At 45.1% G+C, this 6000-nt stretch overlaps 1 protein-coding gene and 1 non-coding gene across 2 annotated transcripts in view; one reads left to right on the forward strand and one right to left on the reverse strand.

The window, feature by feature from the left end:
• CSMD1 (CUB and Sushi multiple domains 1) overlaps positions 1-6000 on the forward strand; it is a 1037384-nt gene that overhangs the window by 511103 nt on the left and 520281 nt on the right. The window lies entirely within an intron of this gene.
• On the reverse strand, positions 2542-2647 carry LOC125924092 (U6 spliceosomal RNA). Its single transcript, XR_007458276.1, has one exon. It is a non-coding gene; the product is annotated as a U6 spliceosomal RNA (small nuclear RNA).

Consider the following 6000-nt stretch of genomic DNA (forward strand, 5'->3'; position numbering starts at 1 on the left):
TCGGCCGGCTCCCAGCCTCATGTCGGGAATCAGCAGTGCATTCACCCCATGAGGACACTCTCTGCCCTAGTTTGGGGAACCTTCCACTACAGAATCACCAGCGCATCCCTCAGTCAGTGTCCATCACCCTGAGCATTGGCACCGTGTCGCGGGTCAAGTTGAAAACACCAGTCTCACGCAAAACCGCCTCCTGTGATGCCAGTTAAGGAAACTCAGGCATTGAATGGTTCCAAGCAGGAGATATTGGTCGTTCAGATGAGTTAAGTGAGAGTCAAAGGAGGTATGGATTTGAGAGCTATTCCGGGGGTGATGCTACTAGGATACTGCAGTGGGAGTTAGGACTTTGTTTAGACGGTTCTGTGAGTGAGTGTGTAGAAAGATGAGAAGCAGACGCTCTGAAGAGTGTGCGGCAGGACGCGCACTAGGTTTCTCCTGGCATCCCCTGCCCATCGTCCTTGGGCACAGGGCTACCATGTCAGCAGGCACGAAACAGAGCTCCTGTGCCCTTGCCTGCAATCGGACTTTCTAGCCGCCGATTCCGGGATTCCACTGGTCTTTTGTTTCTGAATCTACTGGGTTCCTCATCAAGAAATCAATGGCATAAATGTGGGAGTTTGCGGGGAGTATTGACGTGCTTGCTGGACCTGAAGCTTCTTGGGGCTTTTCTGATTTGAGCGAGGGGATATGTTTTCCAAAAAAAAGGGCACGTTACAGGAAGCCCGGAAGGGAATACTGTATGGTTCTGGCGTGCACCAGGAAGTCATGTGTGAAGTCCAATGCCTGTGAGGACGAGTCCAGAGACCCAGCCACAGTGGAGGAAACAATTAATTCCAGCTTCCTAGGGGCCAGTTTATAGTCACATATTGAATTGAAAACCACTAAAATCTGACAATGTATATATTATCTTCAGAAAACAAAATTATCAAATGAGAAAAACAAATTGATCCAAATGTATAAGACCTCTAGTTTTCCTTTCTAGTAGGGTACTTTTCTGGTTTTGGTATCAGGATAATGCTGGCCTCAAATAATGAGTTTAAGAGTCTTCTCTCCTTGTTTGTTTGTTTGTGTTTGTTTTTTTTTTTTTTTGGAAGATTTTGAGAAAGATTAATGTTAATTCTTCTTTAGATGTTTGGTAAAATTCGCTAGTGAAGCCATATGGTCCTGGTCTTTTCTTTGTTGGGAGGTTTTGACTTACTGATTCAGTCTCCTTATTAATAGCAGTCTGTTAAGATTTTCCATTTCTTCCTGATTCAGTCTTATAAACTGTAGGATTCTAAGAATTTTTCTGTTTCTTCTAGGTTGCCCAGTTTGCTAATGTATAATTGTCCATAGTAGACTTTTATGATCCTTTCTATCTATTGTGGTATCAGGTGTAATTTCTCCTCTATCATTTATAATTTTGTTCATTTCAGTTCTTTTCCTTTTTTTCCCTTGGTCAGTCTAGCTAAGGGTGTGTCAATTTAGTTTATCTCTTCAAAGAACCAACTCTTAGTTTGGTTAGTCTTTTCTAATCTTTTCCTGTTCTCTATTTCATTTATTTCTGCGCTAATCTTTATTATTTCCTTTCTGTGTTAATTTGGGCTGAGTTTGTTCTCATAGGGGTTTCCTTATACGTAACTCCCCTCCTTTCTCTTGCTGACTTTTGACAATGAATGTAATCAAAATGTGTCTCAGGGCAGCCCAACGCAGGATCAACCTATTTGGGGTCCTTTGAGTCTAGGGGATCTGGATGTTCATTTGTCTCCTCTGGTTCAGGAAGCTTTGGGCCATTATTGTTCTAAATATACTTGGTGGCTCATTCTCTTTCTTTTCTCCTGGAATTTCCATGTGAATATTCTTCCTTTTTACTGTGTCCCATAATTCCCATAGGCTTTCCTCACTCTTTCTCATTCTTTTTAAATTTTTGTGTCCTCTTTTTTTTAATGTTAATTGATTTATTTTGAGAGAGAGAGAGCAGGGGAGGGACAGCGAGAGAATCCCAAGCAGGTCCTTGCTGTCAGCACAGAGCCTGACGCAGGGCTAGAACTTACAAACCATGAGATCATGACCTGAGCTGTAATTAAGAGTCAGATGCTAACCAGCTGAGCCACTCAGGTGCCCCTCTTTTCTCCCTCTGATTGGGTAATTTCCAATGTCTTATCCTCCAAATTGCCAGTAGTTTCTTCCATATGTTGTCAACTCTACTTCTGAAACTTTTGAATTCTTTAGTTCAATTATTGTTCATTTCAACTCTAGTTTTTGTGTGTGTGTTTTTAAATTTTTTTAATGTTTATTTATTTTGGAGAGAGAGACAGGGTGTGAGCAGAGGAGGGGCAGAGAGAGAGGGAGACAGAATCTGAAGCAGGCTCCAGGCTCTGAGCTGTCAGCACAGAGCCCGATGCGGGGCTTGAATCCAAGAACATTGAGATCATGATCCAAGCTGAAGTGAGGCGCTTAACTGACTGAGCCACCCAGGAGACCCTGTTTTGTTTTGTTTTGTTTTGTTTTGATGATTGCTACTTTCTTCTGGTTTCTCATCAAGCTTCTTGTTTTGTTCATGCAGAAAATATGGAACATTTCATCAGTGTGTGTGTCATCCTTGCTCAAGAGCCATGCTAGTCTTGTCTTTATTGTTCCAGTTTTAGTATGTGTGCTGCTAGCCAAACACAAAGCTTGATGTGAAACTGTATGTGCCCCCTCAGTGCCTTTGCTGATGCCACTCAGTGCCCCTCCCCCTTGAATATGGCACATTGCGGGCTCGGCTCTTTTTCCTGTTGACACTCGCTCCATCCTGTAGCTTGAAATACTGTAGTCTATAGGTTGCCCTCTTCCAAAGATTTCTCTAGACAGATTCCCTACTCTGAACTCTACATGCATCTGGTTGTCTACTCAGCTTCTGCATTTACATGTCCAATAGGCATTTCAAACATAGCTCGTCCAGAACAGACCTAGATTTTCTCTCCAAAACCTGTTCCTACCATCCTCTTCTCGGACAATGGCCGTTTCTCTCTGTCAGTTACGTAGGTTACAAAATAAACTCCATAGTGATTTCCAACTCGGTCTCTCATGCCCCGCCTCTCTCCGCAAACACCTACAAATACTCTATGCCCCAGAGCCGGTATCCAGCCCTCCCCCACTTCCGTTAATCACACAGAGGTCTCGGCAGCCATTGTGTCTCACCTAGATTTTCGCAACTCTCTCCTGACTGATCCCCTTATTTCTGCTTTTGCCCCTGTTCAGCTTTTGCCCCTCAACGTAGTAACCAAAGTGATTCTTTTAAAAGTTGCTGTGTATCACTCCTACGCTCAAAACTCTCTGGCGACCTGTCGCCTGTCTCTGTAGAAAATCAGAAGTCCTAATGATGTTCTTCAAGGCTCCCCATAAGCCTCCCCCCATGGCCCCTCGGTCCCGTGTCCTGCTCCAGCCCCACACTGCCCCAGCTCATCAGCATCCTCGTGGTTTCTCAAACACATCGAGCACTCTGTGTCTCAGGGCTTCCGTCTTCTCCGTCCGAGACGATCTCCTCTCGGATATGTGCAGACTGATCTGCCACATGCTATAGATCTCTGTGCGGCCTGGGAGCAAACCCCTCCCTGCCTTCCACCTCTGTCTCCCTGCTCGCTGCTTCTCCCTGGTACTGCCCCCGTGGGTCATGCAAATAGCCAATGATGCGTCTGTTGCCTCTGACACCGCCCTAGAGGGCAAGTAAGGGCAGAGGCCACGTCTGTTCATTCACCACTGTATTGGCAATCCTAGAACTTTACTTGGAAAATGGCAAATGATCAAAAGTATTGTGGAATGATGACATAATGGAATTCGTACCTTCGGAGCTGTGGGGGGAAAATAATGCCAAGGGGCTCGAGCGAATGATGTATTTTACATAATGTCTTCCAGGCCCATCCATGCTGTCGCCAATGGCAGGATTTGCTTCTGTTTTAAGGCTGAATAATATTTCATTGCGTGGATAGACTCTTTTCTTTTCTCATTCATCTGTGTACCTTCGGGTTGCTTCCATATCTTGGCTACTGTGAATGACGCACGGCCCCGCTTCCATAGAAGTAGACATTAGGGTGGCGATTATCACAGGCTGGGGGAGGACCGCGTGGACGGTTCTTGTTTAATGGGCGTAAAATCACAGCTCTCCAAGACGAGTGTGTTTCAGAGATCTGCTGTACAACATCGTTCCTAGAGTTAACAATAAGACGTTGGGCAATTAAAAATTTATTGAGAGGATAGATCTCATGTTAACTGTTTTTCCTACAAGAAAGAGGGGGCACAAGGATCCTTCTGGAGGTGAAGGAAATGTTTACTACCTTCCTTGTGGTGACGGTGGCATGAATGTATGCATGTGACTAAGCTCATTAAACTGCATGCATTAAGTATGTGTGGGTTTTGTGGGCCAGTTATATCTCAATAAAGCTGAAGAAAGAAGAGAACATAACGCTGAAGAACTTAGCACAGTACGTGACAAATATTAGTTGATTAATAAATGCTAAGTATAGATGTTAAGGTCAGAACCCTTAGGGTTCAAGTGTTTCATCATAACATAACTCGAAAGGAATTTCCATAGGAAACAAAAGAGACTGGTTGATTTTCTTTGTATTTTTAAAAATACTTATTTATTTTGAGAGACAGAGAGCACAAGAGCATGAGCAGGGGAAGGGGCACAGAGGGAGGAGCCAGAGAATCCCATGCAAGCTCCGTGCTGTCAGTGAGGAGCCCATTGTGGGCCTTGAACACATGAACCATGAGATTGTGACTTGAGCCGAAATCAGAGAATCAGACGCTTAAGCTAACTGACCCCCGCCGGCGCCCTCTGGTTAATTTTCTTAAAACGATGTGGGGCAAAGTAAGATAAATACAATGTGTTCACAAATGCCAAAGTAGACGATTAGGAAGAAATTTCAACTTTAAAAATGGTGTTAGGCTGTATCTAAAAATAAAGCCTTTTGTTTTTAAGGACATTCAGTGGACGCACAGATGTGGTGCAAAAGCTCTGGGTATTTGTAACAGAAACTGTTAGCACTGAATTTAATTAACTCCCTCTGCTGTGTTGCCAGATGAGAAGTTTGCTTTGTGCGTAAGGTAAATCAGGAGGCGTTGGTTAAAATTCAGAGTTTAATAAGCCGGAGGCATGGGGAGAAGGCGTTTTTATCCAAGACTAAGCCATCATTGTGTGTAACACCACTCCGCTTAATTTCCACGCGTGAAAACTCTGTGGCAGACAAGCTTACGAACAACTCACACCAGAGAAACGTCCACTTCGAAGAGCATACCGTGCTCACCACAGTGCGGCCCTGTGTGGTTTGTTTCAGATGCGTACGTAAGAAGGATTTCAAAGATTGTTTCTCAGTCTGGAAACGAGGTGCCCATCTGTGCCTGATGTGATTGTGGCTGATTTAAAGGAGATCGTTTTCTAACTCTGTCTGGTTCAGGAACATTATCCACCGGAATCTCAAGGTGGCTCGGCACACTTGAGTTTTCTGTCGTTTTCCACAGGTGTTTTCTCCTTTTCCCTTTGTAATAAAGAGGCGGCCAGAGACTCTTAGCTTGGGGTGTTCTGTATCTTTAATTTTATGTCACAGCCCCACACTTGGTTCCACAGGCGTGTGACGGGACCGCCCAACAGTGAGGTAGTGACGGGAGCAGTTTTGAAGGTTTGGGGCGAGGGCGAGCTGCTTGGGTGCGTTGCATAACCCGAGAGCCTCACTTTCACTGCCAGGCACAAGGCGAGCGTCTCTGCAGGTGTCCGTGCGTCACCTTCCTCTCTGCTCTGCACCAATTCAGGCCCTGGAAATAGAGATCTGCACACACACACAGATAGCCGCTGTCACCAAAGCTTCTAATCCAGTGGATGAAGACATAAGCCTGAACACAAATAACATATGATGAAACCCGGGACGGGTGGAGCGAGGCCTGCAGGGAAGAAGCCATGCCCTTTCATCCGTGGTAGCCCTGGTGGTCTTCTGAGAGAGGGAGGAAGGACTAGTGATGGACCGGAGGTGGCCTGGGGGGAGGAAG

This window comes from Panthera uncia, chromosome B1, assembly GCF_023721935.1.
Source record: "Panthera uncia isolate 11264 chromosome B1, Puncia_PCG_1.0, whole genome shotgun sequence".
NCBI classification, from domain to species: Eukaryota; Metazoa; Chordata; class Mammalia; order Carnivora; family Felidae; genus Panthera; species Panthera uncia.